Source organism: Episyrphus balteatus, chromosome 1 (genome assembly GCF_945859705.1).
Source record: "Episyrphus balteatus chromosome 1, idEpiBalt1.1, whole genome shotgun sequence".
Classification (NCBI taxonomy): Eukaryota; Metazoa; Arthropoda; class Insecta; order Diptera; family Syrphidae; genus Episyrphus; species Episyrphus balteatus.
Window position 1 is genome coordinate 74,600,276 of NC_079134.1, and position 16,305 is coordinate 74,616,580.

The 16,305-nt window shown below is 32.5% G+C and overlaps 1 protein-coding gene across 5 annotated transcripts in view; it reads left to right on the plus strand.

The window, feature by feature from the left end:
• LOC129905198 (nitric oxide synthase) overlaps window positions 1-16,305 on the plus strand; it is an 822,682-nt gene that overhangs the window by 592,297 nt on the left and 214,080 nt on the right. The window lies entirely within an intron of this gene.

Genomic DNA, 16,305 nt, shown 5'->3' on the forward strand with positions numbered 1-16,305 from the left:
ACTTTTGAGGTGTATTTTTAAAACAAAATCCTGAATATTTCAAAAACGGTTTGAGCTACAAAATTGGGGTTTGTATCAAAAATAATGTATTCAAAAGCTACAATTAATGGCAAAAGAAAAAATTTAAAAAAGTTATTTTTTAAATTTCGTGCATTGGTACAGCGAACAGGAAGTGCACTTTTTAAACTTCAAATTTGAATTGAAAATGACTGGATGGAGCTACAAAATTAATTTTTACGCAACAAATTTTGTTTTGCAGAGCTACAATTTCTAGAAAAGAAAAAAAATTGAAAATTGAGTCTTATTTTAGCGGAATATAGAATAACAAAAAAACTAATCGAGCTACAAAATCGAGGTTTTTGGATTTCGTCTTAGTCTAGGTTACTTCAAATTTCTGAAAAAAAAATTTTGGAATTTGGCATTTTTTTGGATTTTGAAAGGGTACTTTTGAGGTGTATTTTTAAAACAAAATCCTGAATATTTCAAAAACGGTTTGAGCTACAAAATTGGGGTTTGTATCAAAAATAATGTATTCAAAAGCTACAATTAATGGCAAAAGAAAAAATTTAAAAAAGTTATTTTTTCAAAAAGTCTCCACTGGCCTCGTCAAACCGGAAGTGCACTTCTGAATCTTTAAGTTTAAATAAAAAATGACTGGGTGGAGCTACAAAATTAATTTTTGCGCAACAAATTAGCATTTAATTAGCTACAATTTTGGGCATCAAAAAAATATTAAATTTCCTACTTTAGTCCGCTAACTTCAGTCTTATTTTAGCGGAATTTTTAATATCAAAAAAACTGTTAGGGCTACAAAATCCAAGTTTATGGAATTGAAAAGCATTTGAAAAGCTACAAATTCGGTGGCCAACTTAACTCATGTATTTTAATTATTTCAGATTTTGTCCGCTAACTTCAGTCTTATTTTAGCGGAAAATTCAATAACTCAAAAACTAAACGAGCTACAAATTTTTGGTTTGCGCAACAAATTAGCATTTAATTAGCTACAATTAATGAGACTAATTTGGTTTTATTCCGCCACAAAGTGTCCGCCAAGATAAGGGACGTCTTCAGAACGATGGGGGGGGGATACTATCCGGGCCAGCGGATTTGTGTATGTCAAGATCTTTAAGAACTCTTGCTACTGTACGAGTGCGAAAGAAGATTTGTCCCATGAATCCGTTTACGCGCTCAAGTACTGGCGGAGTCATGACACTATCTGGCAGTGTTGAGTTGGCAGCGAACTGCCTCGCAAGTAGGTTAGCTTTGTCAACAGAGCTAACAAATGGAGTGTCATTGAAGACGAGCGTTGGAACCGAATGCCGTTGCGAATATTTTTTACAAATGACCAAAAATTTTTACTACCTTTGGGACATTGTAGTATTTTTTGCCTTAATTCTTGATCATGCAAAAATTTGGTTCGTCGAATATGGGCGTTGCTGGCCTTTCTAGCTTGTTTGAACTTTTTTCGGTTTTCCTCAGTGGGATTGGCTTTATAACATCGAAAGCTTGCCTCTTTAACCCTGATAACCTCTTTGCAGCTCGAATCAAACCATGCATTCTCTTTCGGTTTGATTGTTTTAACCCTATTCGGGATAAAATTTCTCATTCCGGAGAGAATTAAATTTGTTATCATATCAGCACTGGAATCAACGTCAATATCGAGGAAGCATAGCGACCAGTTAAAGTTTTTGAAGAATTCGTTGAGTCCCTCCCAGTTGGCTTTCTCGTATTGCCAGACGGTTCTTCTTGGTGCTTTTTCTTTAACTGGGTTTGTTTGACACGAGAAATTCGCTGATATGACACAATGGTCTGATGTGCCTAGAGGCGATAATACACTAACAGTGTATTTATCAGGGTCAGAGGTAAGGAACAAGTCTAGAGTGTTTTCAGCTCGACCATTAACGTCCGATATTCGAGTCGGCTCGTCGACAAGCTGAGTTAGGTGGTTTAACTCAGCAAAGATCTCGGCATACCTTCCTTCCGGTGTTGTCTGGCCAGAAAAGCGAAGCCACGAAGAATTGTGTACATTGAAATCGCCCGTAATAACGATTTCAGTGCGAGGATAAAGGGTAACAATCCTTTGAATGGAGTCGGACAGAGCATCAAGTTCGTTAAAAGTTGAATTACTGTCCAGATTGGGGCTCCGATAAATAAAACAGCTATGAATGATGCGCTTATTAACCGTGAATTTAAACCACATGAAATTAAAATATGTGTTTGTACATGGACCGTATTGTGGTTGAAGTTGGTATGCGACATCGTTTCTAACATAAACGGTGAGACCATGGTGGGAAAAGAATAATGGCACCAAGCTATACCCAAATAGATTAAATTCAGAACAGTCTGTATTTTCACCTATTTGTGTTTCACTCAGTGCCAAAACAGCTGGCCTGTTTTGTACAGTGTAAATATACACGTCACAGAAATTAGATCTTAGCCCACGAATGTTGGCATAATCGACCCTGAATTCACAAACCATTAAAAAAACTCAAAACTATCTAAAACCTATTCGGACAATTACCTATAATGATTCACTTGTCTAAATCCCAATTGAAACTTCACAAAACAAATTGTCACTAGTGTTATGCCTTAGTGACAACTTGAACTGATCCGCCCCTGTTGGCTATTTAGTAAGACAATCAATAATCTATCCGAGTTAGATTGATAACAACTGTGATTATGTACCACAGCTGCTATGCAAAACTAATTGCGAAAGAAGATGGGAAGGGAAATGAAAGGATTACTCACTGTGCTCATTGCCAATTTGCTTATCGCGACAAACAATTTTTTTTTTATCACTAAAACCGGTTGATGTTTGGTTTTTGTTGCTGTTAATGCAGTGGTTGGTGTTGTTGTTGTTGGTGTTTTGTGTGATGATGCGATGAAATGATGATTTGCCTGCACTTTGGTTATATTTTTTTTTTTTAACTATTAATTTTTATTTCTCGGCGCGGATTATTTTTGGGTTTTATTATTTAAATTAATTTAATGTTTGAAGTAGTGGGTGGCTATTTTTTTATGTAGGTATTTATTCTTTTTTATATAAAAATTATAACACTAAACAAAGAGCAACTGACAAAAAAAATAGAGACACAACGAGAAAAACTTTTATTAAACGAGACGAAGCTTTCGCGTGCGTTGCCGATGGGAGGCAGATCGGCACTGAATATACCTCGAGTTACAGCCTAAACGAGTGAAGTGATTTTCTTCAAACTTGGTAGTTAGTAGTATTTGGTGATTCCCTAGAGGGGAAATTGAAATTTTTTTTTATGACCAAAACTAACGGTACCTGTCATATAACGGAAATAGAAAAATTAATTTTTTTCAAAAACGGCTCTAACGATTTTGATTAAAATAGCAATACACATAAAAGCCAATTTTTGAAAGAAAAAAAAACATTTTTTGTACCGTTATTAACGGTGCCTGCCATAGAACGTTTTTTGTTGGTTTCTGAATATCTCGTCAAAATATTACAAAAAATAAAAATAAATTCAATTTGAATATTACAGAAACAATAATAAACAAATACACTACTAACACAAAACAAAACTAAAACAAATACACCAAATAAAAAAAATAATGTAGTTGTGGTTACTTAGTAACCAAAAGTCCTTTTCAGGAATTTTTCGGCCAATTTTGCCTTAGTACAATTTGTAACTAAATCCAAAATGTTAAATTTTTTGGTCTTCTAAACTTTATAAATAAATACAATACAATACAATACACTGCTAATCACCATTTTTTAAAACATGTGTTAAAGAAAAATAACTCAAAGAGACCAACAACAGTAGATTTTTAAAATCCATATATTATGCAATTTTAGCAGTATTAAGTTTTTGTGACCATTATGTTGAATGATTAACTTTCTCTTTTACATGTTCAATCTATTTAAATTCTCAAAGGATAAAAATAGACCATTTAGTAAAAACATCAAAAATTTTTCAAAGAATGCATACCGGGTAAAAAAATTAATTTTCTACAAAAAATTCCTTAATTAAAATTTTCAAATTCAGCTTGCTTTTCAAGTTATAGACAAAAACTTTAAAAGTTACAAAAACAAGTAACAAAAAAGTTTTTATTCTAGTGTTTCTTGCTTATGTATTCATATATCGACGGTTAAACTTCATAACCTCGTAAGTCGTTTTTGCAAGTTTTTCAGAAATCAAAAAACAAAATGTTGTGTTTCTTGTTTTTTTATGGGATCTATCAATACGAGTGTTTGAATTTTGTCATTCCTGAAAAATGTTCAGAACAACATTGTTAAGCTGAATATACCAAAAGATAGCTCTGAATTTTCTGAATTGTTTGCATTAATAATATTTTTTCGAATTTTTAGACTTACGAGGTTATGAAGTTTAACCGTCGATATGTCAAAAATAGATACCTACATAATACTTCAATATTTGAGCTAAAGTTGAGGGTATAATTTATTTCTGAACAAAGTATAAGTAGAAAAATAGTACATAATTACCTAATTTTTTCACATTTTCACGAAAAAATATATGAAATTTCTTTCTTGCTACATGTTTTCAGTTTTTTAGATAACAGTAAACTTTAATAAAAAAATATACCTATACCATCAGAAAGCTTAAAATACATTAATGCAGTTTGTTAACTTCAATAATAGCTGTACAAATAACAACACAGGCATATCAAAAAAAAATTTCCAGGTACCTACATTAAATAATTTTTTGATACCTTGTCTACCCTTACCACCCACACTTTAAAACTTTTTAATACCTTTTCTACCCTACCCAACCCATGCCATCCGCACTAAATACTTTTTAAAACCTGTCCTACCCTTACGATCCGCACTGAATAACTCCTTTAATACCTTTTCTTCTTTTCCAAAGAAAAAATACCAAAGCTCATAACAAACCAAACAAATATATTTCAACAAAAATAAAATCAACTTGCAATTCAAAGGACGATTGCCGTAGCAAACGAACAAAAAATACTTTTATAGCGATGCGCCTGTGCATTGCGAATTGCGATCATACAACAAGAGAAAACAAAAATAAAAACAGAAAACCACCCTCGGCTAAACAAATTCTTCATTTCAGGAATCCCTGAATTTTTATATTTCATTAATTTCCTTTATTTTATTTTTATTTCGCCATTCTGCTTTGCGACTTTGTGCGGTGAGCATCGTTTTGTTTGGGCTGCGGAAAAAAATTATTAAAAATGAATGAAAATAGGAAAAATGGAAGAGGATGTGCTTTGGAGCACTGCAGGAAATCTCCGAGAAATTCTGCAGGAATACAAATGTTTGAATTTCCTTCTGAAGACTCCATTCGTGGAAAAATTTGGAGGGAAGTTTGTAATCATCAGGGAGGGACAACAAAACTATTTCTATGTGAGAATCATTTTCCCACAGAATTCATTGGGAGTAAAAAATTAAAAAAGGACGCAGTTCCTTCTTTGTTTTTGAATTCAGAAAATGATGATTCTCAGTTAATTGAAATTGAGGATTTTGAGTTGCTTCAGAGTCCTAAGCGCCGCAGAAATAGTGACGAAATCGAAGCATTTTGTTCTAATTGCGAACGAAATTAAAAATACTCACTTTTATTTAAAAAAATTGTCAAGGATGGAAAAGGTTGTAAACATTTTGCGAAAAAAGCTAAGGTTACGCTCTAAATTTCAAAAACAAACGCAGCAAAAACTTTTAAAATTGAGGAAAAATTATAAAGAACAAACAGAAAAGTCCTCAAAATCAATTAGGCAAACTATTCAAGAACTGTCCATATCAGAAAATGCAAAAACATTTTCTAATATGCTGACTAAGCCGAAATCCAAAGTATGGGATAGAGACGAGAAATTGCTCTGTCAAAATATATTTTATAGGTCCCAGGCTGCATATAAATTTCTGCGAGACGGTTTCGAGCTCAATATACCCCATTTAAGTTCCCTTTTTAGGTGGGCACCAGTTAAAAACCTGCAACCTGGATTTGAAAATACAGCTTTTCCTGTTATTAAGGCCAGGGTTTCTGAAATGACAGGTAGGGAGAAAAATGTAATAATGGTTTTTGATGAGGGGGCAATAAGGAGGGATCTTGTTTACAATTCCCACCAGGACATAATTGACGGTTTAGAAGATTCCGGATTTGAAAGAACATCAAAAGTAGGCAAAAACGTTTGTGTGTTCATGATTAGAGGCCTTTTTGACAGTTGGAAGTGTGTCCTTAATTATTTTGTGTCGGAAACAAACATTAAAGGGTCGATTTTAAATGATATTGTGAAAAAGAATATATCCGACCTGAATTCGATTGGCCTTAATGTGTTGGGCATTGTTTGTGACCAGGGTTCAAACAATAGAAATTGTTTCAAATGCTTAGGAGCCATTGATGTGGAAAAACCTTTTTTTTTTCTTAAATGAAAACAAAATTTTTACATTTTACGATTTTCCTCATCTGCTTAAGAATCTCAGAAATCTTTTAATATGTCAAGATATCTTAACACCCGATGGCAAAGTAAGTTTTGATGTATTTCGGGAATTGTACGACATAGAAAAAGATAACGTAACTAAAATGTGCCCAAATTTGACGGAGAAACATATAAATCCGTCAGCATTTGACAAGATGCGCGTTTCACTGGTAACCCAAGTGATAAGTCGAACAACTGTTGCTGCAATTAGGACCCTTGTAGAGACTAAAAAATTAAAAAAAACTTCTAACACTGTTGCATTATCAACTGCTTCATTTTTCGAACGGTTTGACAAATTAATGGACTGCATGAATAGTGACTCCTTATTTGACAAAAATCCGTTCAAGTCCGCTATCCAAGAAGGCAACGCCGTTTATAAACATATTGAAGATTCTCTTCAATACGTCAAAGAGATACAGAGGCTCAACGACTTGGGGTCCTTTCATCACATTTATGGTATTAGGCACACGTTAAATGCTACACTAGGTTTGTATCATAAAATGACATCTAGCGACCAGTCAATTACATATATATTGACAAAGAGACTTAACCAAGACGTTGCCGAAAATCTCTTTAGTGTGGTAAGAGCAATGGGAGGCAACAATAAAAGCCCTTCAGTTTACGAACTCAACATATTACTGGCCAAAGTAATGTCGAGTCGACTACTCCAATGTATGTACACCGCATTCAAATTGTTTGGATGACGAAGATATACCATTGGATATACATTTTGAAAATAAAACAGAAAATGATATATCGACTGATCCAATAGTATCAAAAAGCGACCAGTTAATAGATATGGCTTTATTTCACGAGGAATATCAGGAATTCCTTTCGATAGACACATTTGATAGTGATATTAGAATTGAGCTAACTTCTCTTAGATATTTCTCGGGTTATGTAGTATCTAAAATGCTACCAAAGCTCAATTGTCCCCAATGTGAAGAACTTATTCTGAAACGTGACGAAGTTCTTACCTGTCCCTCTGAATTCTTTTTGTTTGCCAAAAACTATGCAAAAAATTCAGATTTCGGAAATCTTCGTGCACCGTCAGATTTATTTTTCCAAGTTTGCAAGATTCACTCCGCAACTTTTGAAAAGATATTCAAAGAAAAAAAACAAATACCAAGAATAAGAGAAGTTATGATGTCAGAAAGCATTAGATTGACACCTGACTGGTTTTCTGAGCAGGGTAATTGCTTTGACCACAGAAAAGCAATTACGAAATTTTTTTTGACAATTTTGCTCAGAAAACATTGTTCTTGGTACGTTCAAAAGTCTATCAAAAGCAGTAACCGCAAAATACAAATTCTGTCCTAATAAAAAATTCAAAAATAAAAAAAGAATATAAAAGCAAAAACAAACAAAAAAAAAATATAAAATCGAAAATTAAAAAAAAATACAAAATACAAAATCAAAAAAAAAAAAATATAAAATACCAAATTCAAAAAAAAAAAAGAAGCCAGATCTCAACACGTCCACGTCGTTGGCTTTGGGTTACTCAAAGTTGAGAAACAAAATTTGGTGCGGTTACTGCTTTTGATACTTTTTTTTTTGAATATTTCTATAAGTTGCGGAGTGAATCTTGTAAACTTGAAAAAGTAAATCTGAAGGTGGATGTAGATCTACTTAATTTTAGTTTTGGGCATAGTTTTGGCAACAAAACAAAAAATTCGGTGGGATCGAAAAACTTCGTCACTTATCAGAAACAGCTCTTCACATTGGGGAAAAATAGAGTTTTGGAATGTTCTTAAATGCTACATTACCCGAGAAATATTTAAAGAAAGTTACTCAATTCTAAGATTACTATCAAATGTATCTATCGAAAGGAATTCCTGATATTCTTTTTGAAAAAAAGTTTTCTATTAACTGATCGCTTTTTGATACTATTGGATCAGTCGTTATGTCGTTTTTAACCTAATTTAAAAGTGTTTATCCAATGGTATATCTTCGTCATCCAAACAATTTGGATTGGTGAACATTCGAGTAGTCGACTCAAGATTGCTTTGTCAGCAATATGTTGAGTTCGTAAACTAAAGGTCTTTTATTGTTGCATCCCTTTGCTCTTACCACACTAAAGAGATTTTCGGCAACGTCTTATTGTTATAAGTTTTTTTTTTTGTCAATATATATTATGTAATTGACTGGTCGCTAGGTATCATTTTATGATACAAATCTAGTATAGCATTTAATAAATGCCTAGTGTACCACAAATGTGATCAAAGGATCCCAGATCGTTGAGCCTCTGTATTTCTTTGACATAAATTGAATATGTTCATAAACGACATTGGCTTCTTGGATAGCGGACTTGAATAACGAGCCACTATTCATGCAGTCCATTAATTTGTCAAAGCGTTCGAAGAATGAAGCAGTTGATAAATTTTTAGTCCATACAACTTCTAATTGCAGCAACAGTTATCACTTGGGTAACCAGTGAAACGCGCATCTTGTCAAACGTTGACGGATTTATATGTTTCTCCGTCAAAATTCGACACATTTTAGTAGTCTTGTCTTTTTCTTTATCGTACAATTCTGAACTACATCAAAACTTACCACGCCATCGGGTGTTAAGATGTATTTGCACATTAAAAAAATTCTAAGATTCTTAAGAAGATGAGGAAAATCGTAAAATGTAATTTTTTTTTCATTAAAAAAAAAAGGTTTTTCCACATCAATGGCTCCTAAGCATTTCAAAAAATTTCTATATTTTGAACCCTGGTCGCAAACAATGCCCAACACATTAAGGCCAATCGAATTCAGGTCGGAGATGTTCTTTTTAACAATTTCTTTTAAAATCAACACTTTAATGTTTGTTTCCGACATAATATAATTCAGAACACACTTCCAATTGTAAAAAAGGCTTCTTATCATGAACACACATACTTTTGCCTAAAATTGATGTTCTCACAAATCCAGAATCTTCTAAGCCGTCAATTATGTCCTGGTGGCAATTATAAACAAGATCCTTCGTAATTGCCACTTCATCTAAAACCTGTATAACATTTTTCTCCCTACACAGAGAAAAAATAAGGCAGGGATGACTATGCTTCTGGTATATTTAACTTTATTTCTGGTATATTCAACTTTATTCTGATTAAATATACTAGAAGTAAAGTTATCCCTGGTGTTATGTTTTCTCCGTGTACCTTTCATTTCAGAAACAGAAAAGCTTTGTTTTCAAAACCAGGTTGCAGGTTTTAAACTGGTGTCCACCTTAAAAGTGAACTTTAGTTACACTGAGCCAAAAAACAACGTAAAATCAATCTAAACCACTTTGAATCAATGGAAAATCACTACATTTTTAGCCTAAAGTGGAAAATGATTGAATCAAAGTAGCACCTTTTAAATCAAAGTTGTTCACACATTAAATCAAAGTTGTTCACACATTAAAAAAATAAAAAAAGTAAAACTGGCATCCGCTGGGGATCGAACCTGCTATACCTGGGTTGACAAGCTTGTGCTTTACCACTGTGCCATCTCACTTATAAAAATTGATGTGACAAACTGTAACTTAAGCATAGGACTACTTTTTAGAAAAATAATGAATATATTTTTCACCATTGATTCAATGTAGAACGGATTAAAAATTACTATGCGTTTTTTCTCTGGGTGTAGGCATATTCAGATCGAGACCGTTTCGCAGAAATTTATTAGCAGCCTCGGAGCTATGGAATACATTTTGACAGCGCGATTTCTCGTCCTTATAAAACATTTTGGTTTTCGGTTTAGTCAGGATATTAGAAAATGTTTTTGCTTTTTCTGATATGGACAGTTCTTGAATAGTTTGCCTAATTGATTTTGAGGACTTTTCAGTTAGATTCTCAAATTTTATCTCAATTTTACAAGTTTTTTTCTGTGTTTGTTTTTGAAATTTAGAGCGTTAGTCTTTTTCGCAAAATGTTTAAATCCTTTTCCATCTTCGACAATTTTGTCATGTAAAAGTGAGTATTTTATAACATTTTGTTCGCAATTGAAACAAAATGCTTCGATTTCATCATTAGTTCTTTTTCTGCGGCGCTTAGGTGCAACTGGAAATCCCCAATCCCAATTATTTACGAATCATCAGAGTTGGAATCTCAAGACAAAGAAGGAACTGAGATCATTTTTAATTTTCTTACATCCAATGAATTCTTTTCGAAAGTGACTTTCACAAAAAATAGTTTTTTTTCTGTCCCTCCCTGCACTTTACAAAGTTACCTCCAGATTTCTCTTGAATAGTCTCTTCAGGAGACAATCCAAACATTTTATTTCTTTTGGAATTTTTCAGATATATTCTGCAGTACTCCAAACATCATCTTCTTCCATTTTTCCTTTGAAGTTTTATAATTTTTTAATTCCATCCACTGCTTAAATTTAACGATGCTGACTGCACACAGTCCTAAGTCGGCCCTTTAATTTTTGAAACGTCTGTCTTCAAATCTATCTTTATGTCCGTCTATGTGTTTGTCAGTTTCTCTATTGTGTCCGTTTGTCCATCTGTCTGTCCGTTTGGCTGTCTGTCTGTCTGACTGTCTGTATGATCACCGTCCGTATATCTGTGTATCCACTCCTCCGTATGTTCGTTCGTCTGTACATCTGTCTGTCTGTCTGTTTGGCTGTCTGTCTATCCGTCTGTCTATGTGTCTTTTCGTTTCGCTGTGTGTCTGTCCATATGTCTGTCTTTCTGTCTGGCTTTCGGTCCCTCTGTGCATCTTTCTGTCTGTCCATCTGTCTGTCCGTTTGGCTGTCTGTCTGTCTGACTGTCTGTAGGATCACCGTCCATATATCTGTGTATCCACTCCTCCGTATGTTCGTTCGTCTGTACATCTGTCTGTCTGTCCGTTTGGCTGTCTGTCTATCCGTCTGTATATGTGTCTTTTCGTTTCGCTGTGTGTCTGTCCATATGTCTGTCTTTCTGTCTGGCTTTCGGTCCCTCTGTGCATCTTTCTGTCTGTCCTTCTGTCTATCTGTTCGTATTTCTGTCTGAGAGTCTATTTCTTAGACTGTTTGGCCGTCTGTTTCAACAAATGTAGTGCTTGACCTTAAACTTGGAGGTTTTTTGTCTAAAATTACCTTTAAAAAATCGATTTTTTTAAAAATGTTTTGATACATTGCACTTAAACATCTGAAGTTACCCAAAAAAGTTATTAAATTGTTTTTGGCTTATTTGCCGGTTCTTCTGCTCTGATTGATCGTTTATTTCTGAAGATATAGCCCGAATACTAAGTATGCTGGGAAAAATAACGACAAAAAACTTAGAAAAATTATATTTTGAAAAACTATCCATAAACATTTTTTTAAATTAGATTTTCAAGTTTTCTTGGCTAAAATCTGTACAAAAAGTACAAGGGTATTTGGTGTCAAATTGTTTGTATTATTTTGTAGTGTAATCATTCCATCTTTCGAAATGAATATAAATCATGCTTTTAGAAGGCATGAACAATAATCATTTTTATCAAAAAACAAAAGCTACTTCCATGGCTAAAACTGGGTTTTATGGTTTTTATAATACTTCCTATGGCCAGAACTGAACGACCACATGGCAGCCACCAGCTTTCCAATACAAAAAGAATTATCAAAATTGGTTCACTCAGTCCAAAGTTATGAGGTAACAAAAAAAAAAAAATACAGTCCTCCTTTTTGGAAGTCGGTAAAAAGATATTACTTGGTGGTGTTAAACTCCATATTTTTACCTTAACCTCTGAATTCTGGCAATGAAAACAACTAACAATTTGTTTAAAAATCCATTATGCTATTATATATCTTATCAGTAAATTTCAATTTTCTGTCATATCAAATTAAAAATTGAAAAATACAAAACGGTTGAAATGCTCAGAAAACTTTTCTTTATAATTTTGTCAAATATTCTTTTATGAAAATTTTACAAAAAAAAATGTAACATCCCAAAGTGTACTATTTTTTCTCAAGAATTAAACTATATTTAAGTCTGTTCGTTTAAAAAAAAAAAGTATAAAAATGATAATTAAAATCACATTACAACCTACTACAAATTTTATAGGTACCATCTGAAAGGTCATTATTTCAGCTAAGAATATTAATATCAACAAAAAGAGCTGGAATCTTTTAATGCTCTCAGTTTTTATTAAAAAAAAACATCACCCTCTTGTTATTTTTTTTTTTTTGATATGGCAACCTATACTAAAAAAAATATTATTTGAGCTTTAATTAAATAAAATAAGTTACAACTTTTTAAAGCCAACAATTTTTAAAGCCGCACAATGCGATACAAAAAATAATATAAGTGATAAATATTGATTCAAAGATTTATACAAATACATACATACATATTATTGTTAAATCGTACAATATCACTTTTCATTTTTTTTTAATTGAAGATTTAATTTTTTTTAACCTATAAAGTTTCTAGCGCAAATAGAACCAGAGTTATTAATTTTAAGAGTTATCACCAAATTGTAAAATTTTCAAAAAGCAAATAAAAATTAAAAAAAAAGATTTTATATTTCCTATATCCTTTTTTTATAATAAATAATTACAATGGTCGGAAAAAGTATTTTGACAAAATGAACATTTTTCTAACTGATGAGAATAATCTGTAACGGTTAAACATAAAATAAGGAAGTTGACGGTTATTAATTAAGTATATTATGGTGAATCTCATGATGGTCAATGTCAGTCATGTAGTTGGTATTATGCTTCGAGGCTGCATTTTTGTATAAAAAGTACTAAATTTTGAGGGAAAAAAGTATTTTGACAAACGTTCTTTTTCAACGTTGGTAAGGTAAGGTAATGCATTTTACGTGTTTCAAGCACGTATACAACTGATAGACTTGTTAAGGCCCCGATTTGTAAAAAATTGGTCAAAACGGCGAAACTTAACATTGAAATTGGTGCATCTTCTGTTGCAAGTCATAATTTCTGTGTGTCTGTTAAAAAATCTGTGGAGAACTGAATTTATCGCGGGAAACTAAAAATTACCAAATATACAAACACAAAAATATAATTATACTACTAAAAATTTACCACAAATGGACAAAAAACGAAAAAAATGCACTTAAAAAAATTGAAGCATTTTGAAGAATTCACTTTATCGCGGATTGACTCCAAAAAGTCTGAATTTGGAAATGCCACTCTTTCATCAAAAACCTTGTTAGCAAAAGTACCCTTTGCATTGAGCTCGAAGAAGACAATTTTACCATGTTTATGGGAAGATAATACAGTATTTATCTTATAAAACAAAAATCGAAAAAATATTTAACTCTCAAAGGGACATTTTGTTGTGCTTTTCGCTTCTGGAACAAACTTGACCAAATTTTTACGGAGCTTCAACAGTTCCTTTTCGTTTCCCGGATCATTGAGATAGAAATTTGTGAGAATGTAGTCCATAAAAGTTTGTTTTTGAATGAAAGAAGCATACCAATATGTTCCTTTGAGAATTCAGTTTTTTTCAATTTTTGTTTTATGAGATAAATACTGTATTATCTTCCCATAAACATGGTAAAATTGTCTTCTTCGAGCTCAATGCAAAGGGTACTTTTGCTAACAAGGTTTTTGATGAAAGAATGGCATTTCCAAATTCAGACTTTTTGGAGTCAATCCGCGATAAAGTGAATTCTTCAAAATGCTTCAATTTTTTTAAGTGCATTTTTTTCGTTTTTTGTCCATTTGTGGTAAATTTTTAGTAGTATAATTATATTTTTGTGTTTGTACATTTGGTAATTTTTAGTTTCCCGCGATAAATTCAGTTCTCTACAGATTTTTTAACAGACACACAGAAATTATGACTTGTAACAGAAGATGCACCAATTTCAATGTTAAGTTTCGCCGTTTTGACCAATTTTTTACAAATCGGGGCCTTAACAAGTCTATCAGTTGTATACGTGCTTGAAACACGTAAAATGCATTACCTTACCTTACCAACGTTGAAAAAGAACGTTTGTCAAAATACTTTTTTCCCTCAAAATTTAGTACTTTTTATACAAAAAATGCAGCCTCGAAGCATAATACCAACTATATGACTGACATTGACCATCATGAGATTCACCATAACATACTCAATAAATAACCGTCAACTTCCTTATTTTATGTTTAACCGTTACAGATTATTCTCATCAGTTAGAAAAATGTTCACTTTGTCAAAATACTTTTTCCGACTGTTGTATAATTTCCCTGCCCTCACCATCCACGCAAAATAAATCATTCAATACCTTACCTTCCCTTATCAGCCACACTAAATAACTCCTTCAATACTTTACCTGCCCTACCAAAGAAAAAAAACTTGAAGCAAACTCACAACAAACCATGAAAATAAATTTCAACCAAAAATAAAATCAACACTCAATTCCATGGACATTATTTTGCCGTCGCAAACGATACAAAAAAACATCCACATAATAATATGTGTGCACTATCATACAAAAAGAGAAAACCAAAATAAAAACAGAAAACCACCCTCGGCTTAAAAAAATTCTTAGCTACTTAAAAAAATTAACAGCAACGCAAAGGTAAGAAAATATCAAAAAAAAATATATACAAAATACAGAATATCCTTACAGCAGGATACTTCAATAGTAGAAAATAAAAAAAGAAAAAAAAAATACCATCACCCTTGTCGCAACGATAGTGCGCTTCATAACACAACACACAAGGACACGAGAACAAAAAAGAAAAAGAGAGAAGGCCACAGTAATTTTTTTTAAGAGATTCCAATTTTTTTAAGGAATTCCCTCGCTCTCGCAACATTTTCCTACTAGCAACATGTTGTGGTACGCCATATCACGTACCACCCGAAAAATTTGGGGATCCGATAACACTGGTCAACAATATTTAACTTTTTTTTTGCCACAAGAACCAAAATATACTTTCCTAGTAGTTTTTGGGGTGCTGAATCCGAATCTGAAGTCAGAAAAATTTGATTGGCCTCCGTTTTTTAAATAATATCGTTATGAAATGCTAAAAAACGTCATTTTGGCTGTTTTCGAGATTCTGTTATTATGTGGGGTAATTCATAATAAACAAATTTGTAACGGTTATTATAGCAATATATATTCTTCTTTCAAAAACTGTTTCAAATTTCCCGATATCTCTTTTATTGCTCGAGATATCTTAAGTTTCATTTAATAAGCCAAAGAGAAACTAAACTTAATCTAAAGTATAAGTCACTGGTCACAGAATTTTTGCCACAAGAACCAAAATATACTTTTCTGAAGATTTTCGAGTTGCTGAACTCAAATCCGCAATCGGAAAAAATCTATTAGCCTCCGTTCTTGAAATATTACCGTTATAAAAAAAAACCTTTTTTTGCATTTTATAACGGTAATATTTCAAGAACGAAGGCTAATAGAATTTTTCTGATTGTGGATTCGAGTTCAGCAACCCAAAAACCTTTAGAAAAGTATATTTTGATTCTTGTGGCAAAAAAAGTTTAATTTGGTTGGCCAGTGTTGTTTCTGATTCAAAGACCGCTACTTAAATTTTAAATATCTCGGGCAATAAAAGAGATATCGGGAAAATTTAAACAGTTTTTGAAAGAAGAATATATGTTGCTATAATAACCGTTTCAAATTTATTCATAATGAATTACTCCACATAAAGACATAACCTCGAAAACAGCCAATATTACGTTTTTTGACATTTTCTAACGGTAATATTTCAAAAACGAAGGCCAATCAAACTTTTCTGTCTTTAGATTCGGATTCAGCACCCCGAAAATTACTAGAAAAGTATATTTTGGTTCTTGTGGCAAAAACCTTGTTGACCAGTGTAATTTGTATGGGATGCGACATCTTTGTATTCTATAATCTTTGCTTTAAGTCAAAGACAGATCACTGTCAGAGTTTGAAAATTGTGAAAAATTTTAGGAAAAGTTAGCGTTTTTTTCTTTTGCTTTTTCTCTAAACATTAAAAACAACATAAGCTTAAATA